Below are 20,578 nucleotides of genomic sequence, written 5' to 3' on the forward strand. Positions count from 1 at the left end.
TCATTAAGAAGACAATCCATCAATCAGTCCTCCTCCAAGAGCTTACAAAGAGCTGAGAGCTTACACTCAGCCCCTCCCTTCACCAATGCATAGTGATCAACTTTCTTTCTCGTGCCCAGGGGGGAAGGGAGGTGTCCGCTGGAAAGAAGGATTGATGGATTGTCAGCCAGCTGCCCCCCCTTTAAGGAGGCTATTGTTAAAGGACTGTTCAGTTTTTAAAACTGATTTTAAAGGGATACATTTTCCTCTTCTCCAGGAATCAGCACATTCCTTCTCATTTGCAGGGACCATTCGTGTTGCGTCAAATCCGTGTATAAAATATCCGTGTATAAATAGGCTGGACCTGTATTTTAAAACCTACTTGTTAGTAACGTATAGAGCCAAATAGTTTTTTGTGGCTTTATATTGCGAAAGTATTACATTTGAAGTTAAAAGGAGAAGATTTATGTTTCATTTTGGAACCGGCTTTCTTGCCTTTTTAAAATCCGTCACTGTTGTTTGCACTGCGCAAGCATTATTTATTTGTAATGCAGGATCATGGGTTGTTCAGAGAAGGAAAGAGTCTCTGTTCCCTATTGTTTAAGAAAAATAGTGATATTGGAACAATTCCTACCTTTCCCCAGTACAGGGCAAACAAAGGGTGGGTGTGGGGGGGGGGCACTGAAGCTATTTGGAATCCTTGATAGCAAAAATCAATGGGTATGTGGTAGCCTTCATCTGTTGGGGTGGAGAACAAATTGAGGTCAAAAGAGAGATGGGTAGTTTCCCTTATCAATTCTCAGATTGCTCCAGCAGTGAATCTGGGCTTCTCCTTCAACAACTGAAGGGATACAAGTACATTATGAACTGTACCAAAAGACACACACAGTCTGACCTCAATTCCCTGTTTTGCCACTTTTACTCCAGTGGCAAAGCAGGGCCAGCCCTTCAGCAACTCTTTAAAAAATGCAAAGAAAGTGAAGACTGGGCCAACTTTCCAATTGAAAGGAGAGAATCCTTTAACTGACACATAAATCATAATCTCCTATGGATTTTCAAGGGTCTCCAGATATATTTATTATAATTAGTAGATGTGTTGTCCAGTTTAAGCCACGCTAACTTTGGATGTGTGATATTTCTTTTTTCTCCTCTCAGTTTTATTCCCACTGAGAAACAACATAGCTTTGTTCAAAGCTAACCTGCTATTTTTAGTAGATGAGTTCTCAATATTCATTATGTTGAGAGTGCCCTGTGGGTATTCCTGTTGATTCAGAGAAGGTCTTCAATCAAGTGCCCTTGAATTGTATGCTCAGTGTTTCAGAAATTCTCTGCTTCGGGGAGCAAAATATGTTATCTGGAACTTATTTATAGAGACTTGAGAGCTGAATTACTTACAAATGGAAGCTTCTCTGAATATTTTATCTTTGAAAGAGGCATGAGCTGGGACTGCCTGCCATCTTTGTTACTTGAATCTTGGCAGTTTTTTATCAAACAAATGTTCTCTAGGAAATAGAAAGACTCGCTGCCGTTTGTCGGTGATCTGTTGTTTCCATCTCAAAGAATTCTCTTTCGTTTTAATTCTGTACATCATCAGTTTTATCGTCATGGGCTGAACAATGAATATTCCAGGACCGTATTATTTTAACTGATTAATAGTATACAATAAAATTGGATCCAAATCTGGTGGCAGTTTCCATGCTCACTATATTTAAACATTAAGTATTATCAGTCATTTCTTTCAAGTGTCACCTTCCTGATGCTTGGCAGGTGTATGACACATGGAGTACCTTGCTAAAATTCTACTTTGACAGTCAGTGCAATGTTTGGAGACAACTTCAACTCATGCAGCTATTCCAGAAAGCCTTTGACTTAAGATCTTGTCGTAAGATCTTTGACTTAAGATCTTGTCTTATCTCCAACGAAACAGAGTCTAAGAGCCCAATCCTGAGCAGCCTGGGTGCATGGCTCAGGCAGCACCGAAAACGGCTGCTGCCGCATCCTGCGCACCCAAGGCTGCTGCGGGCAGGTAAGCGCAGTAGCCCCACAATGGGGCTACTCAATTCATTGCCAACCAAAAGGTTGGCAGTGAGGTAATAGCCTTCGTGTCAGGCGCCGAACCTGACACGGAGGCTTTGGATCGCTCCACCGGTCTTGCCTCCCTCCCTCTTGTTACGTGAAAATCCCCTTTTTCCTTAGTTGTGATTTTCTATCTGGTTGCAGGCCAAACTTCTCACAGGCCAAACTCCAAAACTCTGGTCAAGCTACAAACTCATGGATTACACAACCTCCACTTCCATGTGGTCACTATATTCATTGTATTGTTTTAACCTAATCAATGTTTATGCAGAAGTGTCTCTTAATCCAATCACTGTTTATGCAAACACATTAAACCTCAACACACAGGTCACAATCAGGTCAAGCCACAAGCTCATAGTTACAACATCCACCTCTCTAGGAGGAAGAACATCCACCTCTCTAGGCTGGCATAGTAAATCATTGTTTAAGTGTCTCCTACATTACTGTATTAATTGTATTGTTTTAACTCAATCGCTGCTTAAGCACTCTATGCAAATTTGAACTGCTTTCCTGGGTTACTGTATTGTAAGTTGCCCCAGCTAGGAAGACAGTCATTTGACCCTATTGAATTTTGCTGATAATCCTTTCAGTGTTTTACATATTCCAAGTACCTCACTGTGTGTAGTAAGCAAGCACATCCAGGTCAGCTCTAGGTCACATCCAGGTCAGCTCTAGGTCAGCAAAAACCCATTTTAAGAGAAGGCTGGCTGCCACATGCTCTCTCTCTCGCTGGCTCTCCCTCCATGTCAGAGGGTCCTCCACAGGACTCTCCCACCCCCCATCCAACTGCTCTACAAGTCAGGTAACTATCTCGCATCTGGGACTTTTTCCTTTCTTCCCCCCCCCCTCTTTTTCTCCCCTTCTCTCCCCATCTTTAGTTAGCAACTGGGTTTGGCAGACCAGGGACCCCTAAAATCCTTCCCTACAACCGTTCCCTTTCTAATTTCCTTGGATGCACCAAATACTTTTCATATGCAACCACCATAAAGCTAGGTACACTAGATGCAAGTAGTAGGACCAAGACTCATCATTTTTCATGTGCATTATGTTTACCTGTGTGTTTTTGTAATAAAAATATAATCTTTTATTAAAAGTTATCTTTTTTTCAGTCTCCTCCTTAAGCTAAAAGGGAATTTCTCTGCGTTACGTCATCTTGTAATCCAGCCAATGGTTCTGAAGTTTCCAATAAGGGCAGTGTAATTATTCCCCTATACAAAACAGCCCTTATTGGTAACACTCTGGTGTACCTCCCCCTGCCCTCTTCCTGTCTCCCCTTCACACCTATCCCCGCCCTCTGCCCCCTCCCCCCTCCCTGGAACACCTCCTCCCTGCCTCCCCCACACCCCCACTTTCCTTTCTGCTGCTTGGTGGTCCCTGACCACCAGGCGCTTGCCCAGTGTTAGTGCTCGCAAACGTGTCTTATGGCACGTTTGCAACAATGCGTGCCGGCAGTAGGCCGATGCGTGGAGCTCAGGATTGGGCTTTAAGGCTGCAGTCCTTTACACACTTACCTGGGAGTAAATCCCTTTGGATTGAGACTTACTTCTGAGTAGACATGCCTAGAATTGTGCTATCATTATCTGTAACTGCTTTTGTATTCATTGCTTGTTAGCAGGAGTATATAAATTTGCTCACCATGCTCCTGGCAAATGTCCCTCACTCCTTTAGTGAGTACTTCTGAAATTCAGTGTCTCCTTTTAAACGTTACAGTTTTAATACTTAAATTAAGGAAGCCCATTCCAACCAGGAGCTCTAACATGCGTGCACATGTGGGAAATTTCAGGGAACAAGCCAGCTATGAGAACGTGCTTAACCCTTTCCTGCCCCCTCTTTTTCTCTGTCTTCCTCATCCCAGCCCTGTTTACACTTGATCAGTCAATCTAGTCATGGAGTTATGTTAGCGATAAAGCAACCAAAGGAAAGATTGTAGACAAAAAGTAGTGTGGTGTGGGGCAGGATGTGCACATGCACCCTTCCCACCCACCATGACTCACTTAGAAATGCCCACCCCACATAGACACTTTGAAGGCAAACGTGAGATTTGAAATTGTTGCCAAATATCTTGTTCCATTGGTGACTCAATAGCATTAGAAATCATTCTAATTAGCATTAGAACATGTTGGAAGAACAGATGTGTGAAAATTGCAAGGAAGAGAACACTGACATTTTGCTTCAGAGATGAGCGTACAGACCGATCAGTCCTGTAACAGTCAAGACTGTGGGGTTAATCAAAACGCATAGTGAGGAGGATGAAAGTTCATTTATGGTGACCCTTCACACACTCTGACTCCAGTGTCCTTTTTGATTGGTGTTTTCTCTCAACTCTGAGGGCTGCATCACAAAGCAATATTTTAAAACAAATCATGTTTGACTTGTAAGAGGCCTTGTTAAGTACTAATTTAATAAAGTTGCTGATACGAGGTCAGGGCAGTCGGAGAGTAACAAGCATCAGGAGAGTAACAAGCATAATTAATGTATTTACAAATTGGATAAGAAAGTAGATTTTTTAAAATAGTCCATTTTTTTATCACTGGACTGTCAGTTTTACAGAGTTTGCTAGTCTGAGTAGTTTTTAGCACAGAAATATATGTGTGACAGTATACAATATACTAACATCCAGCTAACCCTTTAGAGGTTGTTGCTTAAGTGTTATGATGTATTGTACATTTCCCCATTCGTTGGGTGGTTTCTTAGTGCAGGCTAGTAGTACTCTTCTGAACACTCAGGTGTATATACTAATCTTCCCAACTAGGGTTCATTGCACACAAAAGTGCAGGGCTGGCCCATCCGTGAGACCAGCTGGTCACCTCAAGCAACAGATTGGCAGGAATGCCTACCTCCATCCCCTCACTTGCCTCCATCGATCCTCCTCCCTCCCCCACCCATTCCCTTGATTGGAAAAGGAAGTGGGAGACACAGGTGGAAGTGCAGGGGACTAGGAGCAGACAGTGGCACTGTACCAGGTTGGGGGCAGCATTTGGCACACTGCCTCAGATGCCAGGAAGTCTTGGGCTGGTCCTGCAAAGATGTACAAATGAATATCATTCAAAGTTTACACAGCATCTTCCTCAACAAGAGCAGATCAATTTCCTTATTTTCTTGTCTCTATATCACTGGTTTCCAAACTGATGGGTCATGACCCACCAGCTTGGGAACCACTTGATCCTGGCCCCTTAAAGGGCAGTGCGGGGGGAAGGCAGAGACACGATCTCCGGGATCACACTGCTTCAGGGGTCAGAGTGGGGGTATTAACTTACCTCTGCCTGTGCCCACCTCGGGTGTGCAGACACCTCTGCAGGGCTCCCCAAACCTTAGAAAAGTTTAAAATAGCAATCGGAAACCACTTCTGGTTTCACTATCGAAAACTGGAAGTGGTTTCCGATCACTATTATAAACTTTGCAAGGCTTACCAAGCCTTAGAAGAGGTGTCTGCGGGACTCCCTGCACACCCTAGAGGCCAGCACAGGCAGAGAGGTAAGTAAAAACAACAACAACAAAACAGAACTTTCTGTCCCCAGCAGCCGTACCATCCTGGGGATCATGTTGCTGCCTTATCCTGCCCCTGCAAAGACTCAGTGTTTCCTGAACTTCTGAGAAGTTTAAGAGCATTAATCTAGGAGATCATTTGAAATATGAACCAATTGGAAATTAGCCTGAGCCCCAGTAGCCATTCACTACCCATTGAATACTCACTCTGGGTTCACTGTTGCTTCCCATGCCCATATGAGAAAATTCTGTGTCAAATCCTATCAAATTCCCACCTGAGAAGGTGTGTTCCTTCTGTGTTACCTGTGTTACCTTAAACCATGAACATTTTTTCTTCTTGCAGCTATATCTGGAAATGACATCAGAGTTCATGGATGGAAAATGTGAGGGATTCCTGTTAAGTAGAGCTTCAGTTTCCTCACAGTGCCTAGAGTTAGAAAATTTAAACCCTTGGTAACTATGGCTATTAAAGCCTGAAATAGCTCTCCCAAAAGCAGTTGGGAGAATAATTTTCAATATGATTGTATTTCATGAAAATGATGTAATTGGCAGTGCAGTTTTCAGATCTCTTTGGCCTGGAAAGCAAGCACCACAGATTATCCTGACAAGTTCCTAAGAACTAGAGCAGGGGTGCTCAATAGGTGGATCGCTATCTACCGGTAGATCGCGATGCAAAATGAGTAGATCGCAGAGCCCTGTCTCTCCAAACTGTTAATATGTCAGTTTCGTCTAGTGACTAGACGAAACTGACATATTTAGCTGACACTAAACTGACACTGAAACTGACACTTTAGCTGCTCTTCAGGCATGCAGCAACAAAACTGAGAAACTGACTAGACTCCAGCAGGGGCTCCATACATTAAAGGGGGTGTCTGTCAGACGCTTCCTTCCCCCCTGGTAGATCTCCGGGCCTTGCTGGGTTTCAAAGTAGCTCTCGAGCCAAAAAAGTGTGAGCACCCCTGAACTAGAGAGTCCTGCCTTACTTGAATAGTTTTATCTAAACGAAGATAACTTACATAACTGTTGCCTGAACATAGCATGCACTAGGACACAGGTGGTGTACATGGTGTTCTGTTTCACTGGAACAAATGTGCCATTTTTGAAAAGGTTCTTAGGGTGCTTTCAAGGTACTCTTCATTGTAGATGCTACCGGAGCACAGCTTCGGTCACATTCTGCTGAGTGGGCCAGACACTTACAGGGGACCAAAGGCTTGCCGCGGGTGGAATAGGGGCTCGCCGTGGGCTGCATCTGGCACCCGGGCCAGGGTTTGGAAATCTGTTTTGTAGAACACCATTTGCCCAGAAATGAGTTCTTTAAGGCTGCAATCCTATGCACACTTTCCTGGAAGTAAGACCTATTGAGCACTATGGGACTTACCTCTGAGTAAACACCCATGGGTTTGTGCTCAAGGGTTGTTTTTTAAAGTGTGTGTTGGACCCGGGATGAGCACTTTCTACAGTACTGAAAACCATATTTTTTTTCTTCATGTGATGAGATCTTCTCACAGCAATCATAAGAAATACAAATTCTTACCTATGTAGCTCTAGAAAAAATTTCCAAGTACTTCACAATGATTCAAAAGACAGGCCTTGCCTAAAGTGTTGCAGTCTAGACATTAGGAAAGGGAATGGGACACAAGGGTTTGCCTATGGGTTTTAAACAAACATTTGCGCTCTTCAGATTCCAGCAGAGAAGATTTAAGTACTGATTTCAGATGATGACTTAATGCCTGTGCTAGCATGACTTGTAGTTCTTCAGGGAGTCTTTCTTCTTCCGGCTTTGCCTTAATCACATCGAGCTTCTTCTTACTTCTGTGTTCTCATTGTAAAACCCATTTCCATTCCGCTATGATTAAACATGATTCTAGTGAAACAGTGGAATAATGCTTTGGATGCAACTTTGGAGCAAGGGAAAAAGACATAGCAAGCAAATTCATATCCAGTCAGACCATTGGTTTATCTAGTTGCGTCACTAGTCCCATTTACACCAGTTGTCTCAGATACCTTACCAGTGGATGCTCTCCTATCACCTACTAGGTTGATCCTTTACAATAGACGTGATGGAGGTTGAACCATTTCAGGCAAAGCATGTGCTCTACTGCTGAACTATATTGAGAGTTGTGTTTTTCATTTAAGCTTACTTTTCTTTCGTACATCATCTTAAGTATAAATTTTTAAGAACTGTGTTTAAATCCTCTAACAATGTGAAATAATTTACAGGAAATGCTAGTTTTTATCAAATGACTTTGTTCCTGAGAAAAATTAAGACTTTAAATAGAAACATTTATTGCAGGGCTTTTCAAACTGGGGCATCGCGACTCCCCAGCCTGTGAGCCCTAGCCACTTTCCCCTTAAGGGATCCTGGGGATCGCGTCACTGCCTCCCTCTGCCCCCGCAATAACTTACTGAGGTTCAGACTCTCCCTGAGAGTTTGAAAACCGCTGATTTATTGGGTTAGGATTTCCTGAAAAGTATGCTCATAGGCTATTATTAATCGATCATTATCATTTATCATTCTATTTATTTTTCAAAGCTGAAACACAATATGTATCATTTAGTACAGGCATGCCCCTCTATTCTGGAACCCCCTGCGGATAACTGAAACTGCAGATACAGGCGAACACCTCTCCCCATGGTCCCAGCCGGCTGTCCCCCCCACAGACTCTGCTCCCCTCACCTCCAAAGGGGTTGTGCACACTGGGAGGGCCCCAGACTTGATCTGCAGATACGGGTTCCGCGGATATGGGAGCCCCTGTACTTGATATCATGAGTGAGGCTGATTACAGTCTCATCAGGGGTATTTGTAGGATCAGGGTTCATCCAAGGTAGATTTCTTTACATTCTGCCTATTTTTGTACCATGTTTGTATAATGGTACTACTGACCATTTCTGTCCTCATTTGGAGAAGGAGATCTGTGTAGGGAAGTAAGTTACTGAATGTGTACTGCTTCCTGGATCAAATTGCATAGTAAATTGGGTGCATGTTCACATGTATATGTCCATCTGAATTCAGACACAACATAGACAACACAAAAAGCAGTTCTTACATGTAGCACGACTTGGATCGGGACGCTGGAGTTTTGCCGCTTCGGAAATCAGTAGCTTCCACTGATGTTAGTGAAGATAAAATTTCACTCCCTCAACTCCCTCAATAGAAAAACAGATGGTAAAGTTACCTCTTGTACAGTTGCTTCTTGCAAGGAAGAAAATATTTTGGTAACAATAAATAGTTACAAAGAATTGTTCTAGTGCTGGCAACTTCACCCCAAACAATGCACTTGACTACTTTCAGGGTCCGGAAATTCTGTATCCAATTTCAGACTAATTCAGAAGTTTGCTTTAACAGCATTACTTTAGACAGCTGCTCATTGTAAACCTCAGCCTCTTCCACACAGAATGCGTGTGAGACACAGAAGGATGAAATGGAGGGAAAGGTAACTGTGCATGAAATTGTAGTAGCAAAAGAAATTGCCAACATTTTGCAGTTGCTGAAAATAGCTACACTTAAGAGGGCCATATCTGTTTCCCTATATCATCTGATGGTATCAAAGAAGCAAGTGTCCTTAATTATAGATAAATATGATTGTTAGGAGGAGTGGGTTATGGATTTTAGTGCCCTTCCATTAAAAAATTTTTTGATGCACCTCGCTCTGTACATTCCACTTGAAACCATTTTAGGGTGGTATTGACAATTGCAGCTATTGTTGACTAAATGTTCACTACTCTAAAAACGGTAATGTTTACAGTGGAACATGAAACCAATTTATAGTGCAACTCTATACATGTCTACTCAGACGTAAGTTTCATTGCATTCAGTGGAGCTTACTCATAGGAAAGTGTGTATAGGATTGCAGCTTTACATTTTTTTTTCTTCAAAATTGTCTTTTTCTTTTAACAGATTAGCATGCCTGTTGTTCTTATAAACTGGTCTGCATGTGGGCAGAGGGGTTGGGAGGTGTCGGAGCTTCTCTTCCACTGATGCTCTCACCGCGTCTAGAATCAAAAAGCAAGCTGCTTGTTTTTAGATCAAATAACTTCACCCATTCTTGCTATCTGGCATCTTGTCCTTTCTCGAAGCTTTCTTCTGTGCCCCCCCCCCGTGAGCTTTCATGGACCAGTTCCTTAACCAGTAATGGCTAATTGGCAAAGAGGAAGAGCAAATGTCCCTTTTCACCCCAGCGCTGCATCTTTTCCTTGGCCATTGCTGGTGTCTTGTAAATATAAAAAGTTCAGTGCAAACAATGGGTTTTGTTTTTGTTTTTTTTCTTAACTGGGGTTAAGCAATCTGGAGCATATGTTCTCTACCCATGGAAGTTCCTCCCTCCCTTTGGCCTGGTAGAGTATAGTTGCACTGATGCAAGGGCTCAGTGGTTGAGCACATGCGTTGCACACAACAGGTTGTTAAAAAGAAAGTGCAGGTGTGTGAAGTGTTTGAGCCCACAGAATGCAGGTTGGAAAACCCTGCATCAGCATCAGACCAGGATCTCCTGCCCAATCATCAGTTTGAGCAACTTTGCAAAAGTGGAAAACTATCAAGAGAAATTTGCAAATTGTTTTTTTTGTGATTTTTCTTTCTGTATCCAGAAAGCAAAACTGTTTTCAGCCTACACAGCAAACTAAAAAGTGAGTTCCTGGCATTCACTGTGACTCTGCATCAAAAGATCTTCCCTTTTTCTCTTGTTTTGGTTTTCTCTGTAAGGGACAATTCTTCACCACTTGCAACACTGAAGCATTTGTTGAAGTGATCCATAACCCTTCTTGACTTCCTTTGGATTTGTAGACCTTGTATACGCATTACAAAGAATTCCTATAATTCACAAATAGAAGTGTGGGCCCATCTGTGCGAAAGAGGTGGCATAACTGTGTCATGTTGCCTGTAATTTGCAAACATAGCCATCACTGCACTTACGGTGCTGCTTCCCGTGGGCATAGAGCTCACCAGCTTTTTGCCCTAAGTAGCATATGCTGTTGGATAACCCAAAGTGCTAACTTAACCAGCCATCTGTGATGGGGAATCTTTGTTGAAGAATATTTTTGCTCATATTTATGTGCAAAAAAAACTTTGCATTCTGATGGCTTATTAAGAGTGAATGTGCACTAGCTTTTAAAATTTATATTGTACACCAAAGTTTGCTAACAGGCTGACATGGTAAATAAAGCATAAAAAGCACTGTGGGAAGTGCTAGTTTGATTTCAGTCAATGAATTCTGGAACTCCATGTCAATTCATGCTAGTTTTTAATAATTGTCTGCCAATTATGTTTCCTTTTCTCTTTGCTGCATGTCGACTGCCAAACTAAGTACAGTCGTGCGTCGCATAGCGACAGGGATGTGGACCAGCACCCCCATCGCTAAGCAAAGCTTGACATTATGAGAAGCCTCCAAAGGCAAGGGGAGCTATGCTTCCCTTGCCTCTGGAGGCTTTTCTGAGCTTTATAGAGGCAGTAGTAGGGGTGGGGCTAATGGAGGATTGCAGAGAGAGGAAGCAGGGATGGGGCTAATGGACGATTGCAGAGAGAGAGGAAGCAGGAATGAAGGTGGAGCATTAGCTCCACCCCTGCTCCCTCTCTCTGTGCAATCTTCCATTAGCCCCACCCCTGCTTCCTCTCTCTCTGCAATCCTTCATTAGCTCCACCCCTGCGCCCTCTCTCTCTGCAACCCTCCATTAGCCCCATCCCTGCTTCCACAATCTTCCTTTCTGCCCCTGCACTCCTGCGTCATCCCCCAGGGGCTGGGGATAAGAACAGGCCCTCAGTTTGGCTGTATGTGCCGTAAGAGGCGACTAAACAGCCACCGGGTAGATGGGACTAGTCAGCCTGGGAAGGCAGCTCATCTGAGAGAAGGACACTGGGAGGGGGGGTGAACCGGGGTCAGCGGTGGCTGTCACATATGTGGGCCATCACTGGTTAGAATGTTGCTAAGTGATGCTCACTTGTACTAGCTATTAATTTGTATTTGTCCTTTCAGTGGTTGTCAGCTCCTGTAGAACTAGTAATGTCTCTTTTTCTAGGAAATGCCCAGACTTCTTTTTCCTCTTCCTTTCCTGGTAGATTATCCATATATCTCTTATTATTAATAGCAATGGCAACCATATTACAAGTTTACAGCACAGCCATATTAATGGTGCATATTATAATCTAGTATTAAACAAAAACATCCTAAGCAATATTTTATATATATGTATAAGCTCTCTCTCTCTCTCTCTCTCTCTCTCTCTCTCTCTCTCTCTCTCTTGCTTATTTCAGATTTGCAAATTATAAAACAGAAGTAGTTACCCACTTGCACGAGCTTCCCTCCCTTATTTCCCCAGGGTTCTCCCACATGCACATACTTTTCAGAAGACAGACGGAGCCAGAATGGGCAGCTGCCATTGGTCCTCTGCTATATGATTGTGGCAGTTGCTTCCTGTCTTCTTTCCAGCTTTGGAGCTTCAGGCTTTAAATCTGAGCAGAAGAAAGAAAAATTTCACACTGGTCCTGCCTTTGTAACACTAGAGTGAGGATTGATTAGGCAGCTTTCTCATCCTGGACTACCACTGATAGCAGCATTGTATTGGCAACCTTCAGTCTCGAAAGACTATGGTATCGCGCTCTGAAAGGTGGTTCTGGCACAGCGTCTAGTGTGGCTGAAAAGGCCAATCCGGGAGTGACAATCCCTTCCACACCGGGAGCAAGTGCAGTCTGTCCCTGGTCTGTCTCCCTGGCTATGGGCATTCCTTCTTTGCCTCTTAGCCTCAGACTGTTGGCAAAGTGTCTCTTCAAACTGGGAAAGGCCATGCTGCACAGCCTGCCTCCAAGCGGGCCGCTCAGAGGCCAGGGTTTCCCACTTGTTGAGGTCCATCCCTAAGGCCTTCAGATCCCTCTTGCAGATGTCCTTGTATCGCAGCTGTGGTCTACCTGTAGGGCGCTTTCCTTGCACGAGTTCTCCATAGAGGAGATCCTTTGGGATCCGGCCATCATCCATTCTCATGACATGACCGAGCCAACGCAGGCGTCTCTGTTTCAGCAGTGAATACATGCTAGGGATTCCAGCACGTTCCAGGACTGTGTTGTTTGGAACTTTGTCCTGCCAGGTGATGCTGAGGATGCGTCGGAGGCAGCGCATGTGGAAAGCGCTCAGTTTCCTCTCCTGTTGTGAGCGAAGAGTCCATGACTCGCTGCAGTACAGAAGTGTACTCAGGACGCAAGCTCTGTAGACCTGAATCTTGGTATGTTCCGTCAGCTTCTTGTTGGACCAGACTCTCTTTGTGAGTCTGGAAAACGTGGTAGCTGCTTTACCGATGCGCTTGTTTAGCTCGGTATCAAGAGAAAGAGTGTCGGAGATCGTTGAGCCAAGGTACAGAAAGTCATGGACAACCTCCAGTTCATGCGCAGAGATTGTAATGCAGGGAGGTGAGTCCACATCCTGAACCATGACCTGTGTTTTCTTCAGGCTGATTGTCAGTCCAAAATCTTGGCAGGCCTTGCTAAAACGATCCATGAGCTGCTGGAGATGGCAGAGTGGGTAGTGACAGCTGCATCGTCGGCAAAGAGGAAGTCACCCAGACATTTCAGCTGGACTTTGGATTTTGCTCTCAGTCTGGAGAGGTTGAAGAGCTTTCCGTCTGATCTGGTCCGGAGATAGATGCCTTCTGTTGCAGTTCCAAAGGCCTGCTTCAGCAGGACAGTGAAGAAAATCCCAAACAAGGTTGGCGCAAGAACACAGCCCTGCTTCACTCTGCTTCAGATGTCAAAGGGGTCTGATGTGGAGCCATCGAAGACAACAGTGCCTTTCATGTCCTTGTGGAAAGATCTGATGATGCTGAGGAGCCTGGGTGGACATCCGATCTTGGGCAGAATCTTGAAGAGGCTGTCCCTGCTGACCAGGTCGAAAGCCTTCGTGAGATCTATGAAGGCTATAAAGAGTGGCTGTCGTTGTTCCCTGCATTTCTCCTGCAGTTGTCTAAGGGAGAATACCATATCAGTGGTGGACCTGTTGGCTCGGAATCCGCACTGCGATTCTGGATAGACGCTCTCTGCAAGTACCTGGAGCCTCTTTAGTACAACTCAGGCAAACAGCTTTCCTACAACGCTAAGGAGAGAGATGCCACGGTAGTTGTTGCAGTCACCCCTGTCACCTTTGTTCTTGTACAGCATGATGATGTTTGCATCCCTCATGTCTTGAGGTACTCCACCTTCTCTCCAGCAGAGACAGAGGATTTCATGCAGCTCAGTGACGATGATCTCTTTGCAGCATTTTAGGACTTCAGCAGGGATGCTGTCTTTTCCTGGTGCCTTGCCAAAGGCAAGGGAGTCCAGGGCCACGTGAAGTTCTTCTAGGGTTGGTTCACTGTCAAGCTTTTCCAGCACAGGCAGGCACTCAATGTTGTTCAGTGCTTCTTCAGTGACTACATTTTCTCTGGAATATAGCTCAGAGTAGTGCTGCACCTAGCATTCCATCTGCTGCGCCCAATCCTGGATGACCTCGCCTGTGGCAGACTTCAGAGGGGCAATTTTCTTCTGTGTTGGACCTAGGGCCTGCTTGATACCGTCATACATCCCCTTGATGTTTCCCGTGTCAGCTACTATCTGTATCTGGGAACAGAGCTGGAGCCAGTAGTCGTTAGCACATCTCCTGGCAGTCTGTTGGACTTTGCTGCGAGCAGTTCGGAGGACCTGCAGGTTGCGCTCACTGGGACAGGCCTTGTATGCTGCTTGAGCTCTCCTCTTTTCCTCAATGACTGGTGTCAACTCCTCAGAGTGGGCTTCAAACCAGTCTGCCGTCTTGTTGGTCTTCTTGCCGAATATGGACAAGGCGGTGTTGTAAACGGTATTCTTGAAATGTTCCCATCTGTTGGATGCATTTGCGTCAGCCGGGCCTGGAAGAGATTCCTCAAGTGCTTGTGCAAATTCCTCCACTTTCCTCTGATCTCGGGTCTTGCTGGTATCAATGCGAGGTCTTCCTTCCTGTTTCGTGTGATACAGTCGCTTTGTTTGCAGTTTCACTCTGCTGCACACCAGGGAGTGGTCAGTGTCGCAGGCAGCACCATGATAACTGCGTGTGATCTTGATGCTGGGAAGGCTGGAGCGTCTGGTGAGGATCAGGTCGAGCTGGTGCCAGTGCTTTGATCTTGGATGTCTCCAAGAGACTCTATGTTGGGGCTTTGTGTTGAAGAATGTGTTGCTGACACAGAGACCATGATGACAGCAAAACTCTAGCAGGCGTTGGCCATTTTCATTCATCCTCCCAGTGCCAAACTGACCTAAGCAAGTGGGCCATGAACTGTTATCAGCACCAACTCTAGCATTGAAATCGCCGAGGATGAACAATGGCTCTTTTACAGGGATTTTCTTGACAGTGGTGGCCAGGTCATCATAGAATTTGTCTTTGGCTTCTGCTGGAGACGACAGAGTCAGTGCATAAGCACTGATGAGAGTGACAGGTCCTGCTGATGACTGGAGCTGCAGGGACAAAATTCTTTCACTTCCCACAGTAGGTGGGATGATGGATTTCAGCAGGGTATTTCTGACCGCAAAGCCAACGCCATGTTCCCTGGTTTCGTTTGGTGGTTTTCCCTGCCAGAAAAATGAGAAATTTCTCTCCTTGACAGATCCAGAATCTGGCAGCCTTGTCTCTTGAAGGGCGATGATGTCCAACTGCAGTCTGCTCAGCTCCATGTCGATGACAGCTGTTTTGCGTGCATCGTCTATTTCTTGCAGGTCATCAGAGAAGCCAGGTGTCATTGTCCTAACGTTCCAGGTGCCCAGCTTTAGGGCAGGAGTTTTCTGTTTTCTGTTGCATGGTGCAGAGTTGTCGATCCGCTTGTCGGTTTTCACCCTAAACCCCACGCACCCCATGAGGTTAACGGACCGTGGCGAGGCAACACCTTACTGGCTGGGGACTGCCCAGCTTAAGGCGGGCAGTAGCTGCCCAATGAGTTGCAATGATCTCTCCCACCGTCGGAAGCAGCCCCTGGCGTCATGCTCTACGCCAATCGAGCAAAGACTTATAACCGGTAAACTGCTGCTTCCCGTGTTGTGCCGACGCCGTATGGCGAAGTTGGAGTGTCCTCTCCAGTGCGCGAAGCCTGGGTAAAGAAGGTATGGAGGATAGGCTGTTACTCATGCAGCAAATCCCCCCTCTCCACGTCGCTGAAATGGTCCAATGGAAAGGCAGAGGCCAATACGGTTGGTTCCAGTGGCATCGCAGGAGTTGCCAGAACGTGACTGTGTTCAGCCATGAACTGCCTCAGGGACTTCTGCTCCTGATTTTGCCTCGAGGTTGACTCCTGAAGCCTTTTCCACAACTGGATGTAGCCACAAGGCAGTGGAGGTTTGAGGTCAGAGTTTCCTTCTCTTAGATGAGCTGCCTTCCTAGGCTGACGAGTCCCATCTACCCGGTATTGCAAGGGAGAGCAATACTTCCGTTTGCCTCCTCCCTGCTCGCCCTCTGCAAACCTCCCCCTCCCCCTCCCCCTCTGCAAACTTCCGTTTGCCTCCTTCCTTAGCAGCATTAGGGTGGCTTCATATAATACACCCTCCTTAGAACCATGGTGATTTGGCAATCACCTGCAGACTATTTTTACTTTCTACAGGTGACCAGGCAAGCTGGGGAGCAGAATCCATAGTTCCAGGGGACATGAAGGAATAGTGGTGTGAGTGTGGCTAACCTAAGCAAAGAATTTAGGGGAAAATATTGCCATCATCCAACAATGACACCACTGCTAATGTGCCAGTATAAGAAAATCATTTTTACAATGACGTCATAAATCCACTCTTCCAGTAGCTATTCACTTTCAAAGACATATTTTGTGTAGCAAAGAGATAAGAGAGGTGGAAATATTTGAACAGCATGGATCTTTGATAATAATTTGATCTGGGTTGCCGTACAGAGTCTCCAGTTCAGAGGAATTGATAATAGAATGCATTTAGTGCTGTGGGCTAATTTTACTTGGAGTGACCTGATTTCACTTCATTTTAAAGTCTGTTTCATTCTGTTACACTAATTAAAATGCAGCTGTCAGCTTTAAGGATTCTGTCTCTTTATTTTTAGTTCTATACAGGCTTTATGTCTTTGGGCTTCTGCCAGAAGCTCTGTCAAAGTAGTAGTAATCGTTCATTGGGCCAGATTCTCATCTTATTCATGATGGTGTCAGTTGAGGGTGATTTAAGTTTCCAGTGTTTGGTTGTTTTTTTCTTCTCCCCAGTTGATGTATTTTTATTACAAATGGAACTCTGAAATCTTAGTTTGATAATATTTTGCCAGTATTAAAATTTGAGCAAAGTGTTAAAAGCCCATCAGCATCCTTTAAAAGTATGTGCATGTTGTACAAAGCATATAAGTGGGAGAAAGAAAAGATGCTTGTTTTCCTTGCTGTTTGGTAGATATTGGGAGTTGTGAAGCTGAAATTGCAAAATGATTATTCCAAATTGAGAGGTGGGAACACACTTTCCCTCTCCCAAACTCCTCTGTCACCATCATCAGATATTTGTCCCACATTTTCTTCAAGGTGATCACTGTAGGGTACATGATTATTTCCCTCATGTTGTAAGTAAAGGACGTAAAAAGCATTTAGATTAATTTATTTCTCAGATTTCTCTCAACTTTACTTATCAGTTGTTTCCCGAACTCTTTATACCTCCAACACATTAATTCTCTCCCCAATCCCTCCAAATAATTTCCTCTTCAAAAAATGTTTTTCAAAAAATATTGATTTTCTACCATGTTCCTCCTTTCCAAAATTCATACTCCCAAATTAATTTTCCTTTTCAAAATCCATTCCCCCCTTCCTGTGCAAATCCATTTTGTCCTCAGTTTCGTCAATCCTTTTTTTCCCCCAAAATCCATTCTCCTCTCTTTTATCTTTAATACGTTTATTGTTTATTTACATTTATTTATTTTCCGGCCCTCAACACTGGGTCAGATATATATGTCCCTCATACCAAAAAGTTTGGAGACTCCTGGATTAGGTAATGTCATACCTTCTTTATGTTTCTTTCAGATTTTCATACACTCTAGCATTCCTAAGCGCTCTTTCGCGTATAAGGAATAATTAACCTTTCTCTGGTTATATTAAACCATCTGTATTTGCAACCAAACTGTCAGCTCTGTCCCAAAAACATCCTTTCAGTACTTGTTGGATAGATGGGAGTGATTGCTCAGCAATCTGATCAGCGTTTTGAATTTATCTGGAACTCCTTCTCTCAGGTTTCCAGAGGGTGTGTTATTCACACACATTGAGCGAGCTGAGTTCTCCAAGGGAATTCCCACAGGAGCAAAGCCTTCTGGGGCAATCTTCGGGGAAGCCTCTACAGCAGAAGCATCTCTCTACACGAGGCTATGTGTACCCAGTCAGGCAGCTGGTTTCTGTGGACTGGAACAGTCAAGCTTCCTCACCACATGCCACAAGCCAGATCAAGTCCTCCGGTGGGCTGGGTTTGGCCCTCGGGCCAGGGTTTGGAGACCTCTGGAATCATATGCAGAGGGACCGGCATGTGTACTTACAAATAAAAGAGTATTTTCCCCTTTTAATTCATGTAAGGCAGTATATAATGCAAGTTTCTTCAACATCATCACCATACCTTTCCATGCATACCTTTACACACACGGGTGTGTGTGTAAAAAATCAAAAACAGTTAAAAAATAAAAAAGGAATACCCTAACTTTCCTTTACATTAGCGTTTAACTGCCTCCTCCTTTTAATAATTGAATTCAATAGAGACACCACTTTCACAGAGATATCTTCATTATCCTCTGAAAGGATGAACCACATTTTTTCTGAGTCAGCCCAACCTGCCCTCCTGTCAAGAAGACCCTTAAGAAAGGCTGAACGGAGATCCTTGTAAAGGGGACAATATAGGATCATACATTGTAAGAATTCTACCACACCTAAGGAAGCAAACGCATGTTTTTGCCTCCAGAGGAATTTCTCTGAGGGCAGAATCCTATGTCCGTGCTTTCCAGCACTGGCATAGCGGTGCCAATAGGACATGTGCTGCATCCTGCAGTTGGGTGTCACTCACTGTGACCTCCTCAAAGTAAGGGAATATTTGTTCCCTTACCTCAGAGCTGCATTGCCCTTATGTCAGTGCTGGAAAGCACTGACATAAGGAGTTAGGATTGTGCCCTGAATCTACCACGTAGAACCTCGGAGGGCATAGTATTACTTCTTGCAAGGGAGAAGGCTCTACACTCATTAGGTCTTTTTAAATAGTAAAAGTATTTAGCCATGTGCCCACAACTCCCTTGAAGATGCAGATGTTATGGTTAGCAAATCTTACTAGCAGCACCCAGCAAATCTTGCTGTTCAATATCTAGTAGTCAAAAATATCTAAAGTCTAAATCAAGGCCCATAGTTTTAATTTTCATTCAGAAAGGAGCTCCTGGGAGACTCTGGTGTAGGAGACGAACAAGTAGTCTATTCCACACCTTTTTTTCCAAATTCTTCCCCCTGCCCTTGTATTAGACTTCAGTACGTGGTCAAACTGTTGGCATAATCTAACTTAGCTCTTTTAGGTTCCATTAATTTTAATGGGAGAGATTTAAGCATGTATTTAATTCTCTCATTAAAATCGGTGGGACATAAAAATATTGCATTTTGGCTGGATCTGTTCCATTTCTTTATTTAAAATTATTTTTATTTTATTTTCATAAAAATAATTTAAAAATATGGATACTGTCTTATCCATCTATGTACCTTCCAGGATGTTATGTACTGTGTTCTACTGCTTTTCATTCTGTTCTTCTGTAGGAAAAAAAATTGACTGTCAGTCACACAGGGCTACTTCCCCTGTCAACTAGTCATACTCCACATGATTTTGATTCAGTTAACTTTGGAAGTCATGTCAAACACAAGATAAAAGCCACAATTAAGATTTTATGTTTGAAACCTGAGTTGGTAGTACTTTGGCTTTTGTTAGATGCTAAAGCCTAAAGTCCTGTTGAAAGGCAAGATTTCTTGTCTTTGTGAATAATTGCTGCTACTCATAAGATTGGCACAAAAGGGGTAGATTGACTGGGCTCACTGTTGTCATAAGGAAACACAACAATGTCTTGATTTAACAGACTAGTAGTAGGAGGCAGTCATGTTTATTAATGCCAAAAATCCATTAAATTCATGTGGCACATGTGACATGCCCAGAACATATAGGCCTAGTTTTAAAGAAGCAGACAATGTCCACTATTTCCAAAGTCCATGAATCCAAGGGCCATTAATGCAGGGTTCACAACACTGTAGTGAGGAAACTCTGTGCTGTAGGTCAGTGATAGAGCATGCACTTTAATACACGAGGTGCCAGGTTCAATCCCTGGCATTTCCAAATAGGGACTGAAAAAATTCCATCTGAAATCCTGAAGAGTCCCACTACTAGTCACTGTAGAGAATGGCCTAATTTGGCATAAAGCAGCTTCATCTACTTTTACATATCATATTTGCTCAGATCTGATCTGGTTTCATAAAGTACTATCTTTTTTTTTGTCAAGTTTTGTCAAGTTTTGTCAAGTTTTGTAGGTCTGCTTAGTTTACAGAACAGTATCATAATGTACAAGATGGGAAGAAGTCATGCAATTTATTTTTGGATGGTAGCACATGTTATGTGGCTCTCCTCTGGAGGCTATGATTTAATCAGTAAACCACCCAGACAGCCTTCTTTCCTCATCTGCTTCAGCAATGAAGCAGTTAATTAATTCATTAACTGCTGCTGTTCTGAAAGCTTTTTCAAAAACTACTTTGTGAGGTTAGAAAAACTAACACAGTCTTGAAAGCTGATAATAATTCTCAGTCCACCAAACATTTTTGTTTGTGTCTTTTGCAAATCTCATGTTGACTCAGTCTGGCTTGGGAAGTTGTCATTATTTCATTAAACTCTTACTTTTGGACATGAAGGGTCTGTGCTGGCCTATGACCGTATCAATAAATTGATTAATTGACGTTAAAGTATTAATTTGGCTGCTACATTTCGGATTTCACAGGAGCAGAAGAAGTCCCAGTTATGGCATGTTACAGCATGATATGTGGATTGGATGTCTTATTATTCACAGTTCTCAAAATACATAGAAAG

The 20,578-nt window shown here is 43.8% G+C and overlaps 1 protein-coding gene across 1 annotated transcript in view; it reads left to right on the forward strand.

Annotated features, from left to right (window-relative positions):
* The window catches only part of SELENOF (selenoprotein F), a 35,115-nt gene that overhangs the window by 5,609 nt on the left and 8,928 nt on the right, over window positions 1–20,578 (forward strand). The gene's annotated exons all lie outside the window — the stretch shown is intronic.

This window comes from Tiliqua scincoides, chromosome 4 (genome assembly GCF_035046505.1).
Source record: "Tiliqua scincoides isolate rTilSci1 chromosome 4, rTilSci1.hap2, whole genome shotgun sequence".
Taxonomy (NCBI): domain Eukaryota; kingdom Metazoa; phylum Chordata; class Lepidosauria; order Squamata; family Scincidae; genus Tiliqua; species Tiliqua scincoides.